The sequence below is a fragment of the Ixodes scapularis genome, unplaced genomic scaffold (assembly GCF_016920785.2).
Source record: "Ixodes scapularis isolate PalLabHiFi unplaced genomic scaffold, ASM1692078v2 PGA_scaffold8__174_contigs__length_109621045, whole genome shotgun sequence".
Taxonomy (NCBI): domain Eukaryota; kingdom Metazoa; phylum Arthropoda; class Arachnida; order Ixodida; family Ixodidae; genus Ixodes; species Ixodes scapularis.
In genome coordinates this window covers 33,040,102-33,042,807 of record NW_024609883.1, presented here as the reverse complement: position 1 = coordinate 33,042,807, position 2,706 = coordinate 33,040,102, and the positions used below count along the sequence as shown (strand labels likewise).

The following is a 2,706-nucleotide window of genomic DNA, read 5'->3' as shown; positions in this document are numbered from 1 at the left end:
ACGAAGATTAATGATTCCCTGCTCTCTGAAGCGCGTCGTGGTGCCGAAGTGCAAATAGCCCAAGGGACTGGAATCTTTGTGCAGTGCCGAACACACCTTGCTATGCTGTGGGTTGCGCAAACAACCCACTACGCAATTTGGGCGTGCGCTTTTACCAGTTGAAGATTGAAGAAAATGTGCGTCGACGCTGTTCGTCGAAGACTCCGAAACCTTTTTAGGCTGCCATAGCTGAGTTTGTTCCTGCTCAGCGCGGGCTTACGATAAGCTTCCACAACGCTTCCGCACCGTGCACGCCTTGCAATGCACACCACCGAGATTGGAGTCAGAAGATAAGGGGAAAGGGAGGGGGGGGGGGGGGGCTTGTTTTGAGTTTGCGCTGCAAACACCGCTGCAACTCAGTGAATCGCGGCGAATTCGCTTCTCGGGCGGCGGTGTGTATTAATATTTGCTACACACTTTTGATACCTACGAGGCAAAGCAGTAAAACAGCCATGTATAGCATCTGATCTGTCTGATTGGAACAACCTCTTGCGACTAGGCCAGTATACGTTTGCACTACCGCGATAAGAATTTTCTGTCACACGATGGCCATGCAGCTGGGTTGCCATCTTCTCGAGCCGAAAGTTTCTGCTTAGCCATTGTGGGTCGCCTGCCAATTCCCGATCAGGCCGAGTTCTACTCGCTCCGAGGAAGTCACACAAGGAGCGCTATCATAGACAAACACTTTATAAATACTCAAATTGTGCCGTCGATGCTGTGGAAGGCCACGGTTGCCCTGTGGTCCGGGTCTTGCCTGGGCTTGTTCAGCACCGCCTCTTTCGTTCGTCACGGCCCCTCGAACTCTGTCCACGCGCACCTACCACGAGCGTCCCTTTCTGTTCTTCCTCGCCGCTCACGGGGCCGTCCATCCACGTTCAGCGTGTCTCGTTGTCTCCCACACTCCCCTCCCCTCAAGCCTCAAACTCCGGGGGGGTCCGGAGCATCCGGAGTCCCTGGAACGAGTCACTGGACTCCAAGTCGCCCATCTCCGCCTTGCTGGTGGCGGTGGACGTGCATCAGGTGATTGGTGAACTCCTGGTGGGGGGACTTGATGAGCTCTCGCTCCCGCAACAGGTCCAGGGTCAGGTAGCTGTACGTCTGCTGGATGGCCAGGTAGGTGGTCTCGGCAAAGTTGCCCAGTGTGGCCGTCGAGACGCGGGCCGAGGTGTAGCAGTCCTCGATGCCCGCCATGTGCAGCAGCTTCTTGGGCACTGGGGCGGACACGGTGCTTGTGCCGCGGGGCTCCGGATCAGCCGCATCAGCACGCACCTTGCAGGGTACGGTGCGGCGATTTCCGCTCTTCTTTCCACGATAGCCGCTACGGACGGGGATGACGCACAGCTATGCCAGGATGATGGCTTGAAGGATGGCCGTGGCCACCTCTTGGGAGCACTTGGCAGGACTGGCACCTCTTTGGAGCTCTTGGAGCACTGGCCGTTGAAGTCCCCAATGGCCACAAAGGCCTTGAAGCGGGTGCGCTGGCCGGCACGCGTCTGCTTCTGCACCGGCATAATCTTCAGCACCTCGTCCTTCAGCGTGTCCCTGGGACTCTCCGGTCCTCCGCGTCTCCGCCGCCCTGCCTTCGTTGACGTGGTCGACGTCGGGATTGCTCACCCCGTCTCTGCCAACCAGGTTGACCGCCCTGACGGTTGGTTCGTCTTGCTCTTTGCTAACCGGGTTGACCACCCTGTTGGTTGGTCCGGCCGTTCCCCCTCCAACCGGGTTGACCACCCTGTCGGCTTGTCTGGCCATTCTCTTGCCGAACGGGTTGGCCACCCGGTGCGCTGGGCTGACTGGTCTTCTGCCGGAAGGGTTGACCACCCTGGGAGTTGGGCCGGCTGGCTCCGCCGGTATCCCGGGAAGTGGAAGGTCGTCTTCCCGGATGGCGGCGCCCATTCTGGTTCCTCCGGGGGGCATTTCTGGACAGAACAAGCTCTATTAACATCTTGCAAAGATTAGATCAAGTTCTAGGCCGCAGATTATAGCGCCGCGCAGAGCACCTATCGGATCTCTCACCGACGGGTTCGCGCATTGTTCGGCTACCGCGCTTAGGCCGCGTTGCCGGTCGCGCGCGAGAGTCACGCGGAACGAAGGATTCCTCGTTTTGTTCTCGTTCATCGTCATCCCGATCACGAAGATGGTACTTTTTCAGGTCTGTAATGTGGACCAGGCCAGACTCCTCGCTTGCACTTTCCTGAGCGAGCCTGTAGGTAAGACGTGACAGTCGTACCTTTACCACGTAGGGCCCTTCCCACTTCGGAGCAAGTGAGGCTGCGAATCCGCTCGCTGCATTGCTCAAAGGATGGGTTCTCCTGAGGACCAAGTCCCCCACCTTGTATTCCAGGTGACGATGAGTCTTATCGTACTGGGCCGCCTGTTCGATCCTTGCTGCAACAAAGTTCTCTCTGGCGTCGTGCAACGCATTCGAAAGGCGAACTTTCAACTCCGCCGCGTATTTAGAGAGTGGGCGTTCTGTCGAACCTTGGTTATTTCGTAACCCGTTCTCCAGCGGAGACGATAGCTCCTTACCCAAGTTTAGAAGCGCCGGCGTTAACCCAGTAGATCTGTTCACGGTCGTCCGGATTGCAAACCCATCTCGACAATGTGTTCGTCCCAGTCCCTGTGTCTCTCCGTTAGTGTGATCAGCATGCTCTTCAAGTTTCGGTT

General features: G+C 57.5%; 1 pseudogene; it reads right to left on the bottom strand.

Moving 5' to 3' along the window:
• Nucleotides 1-1,002: 1,002 nt before the first annotated feature.
• LOC120843563 lies at nucleotides 1,003-1,935 on the bottom strand (annotated as a pseudogene).
• Nucleotides 1,936-2,706: the final 771 nt, after the last annotated feature.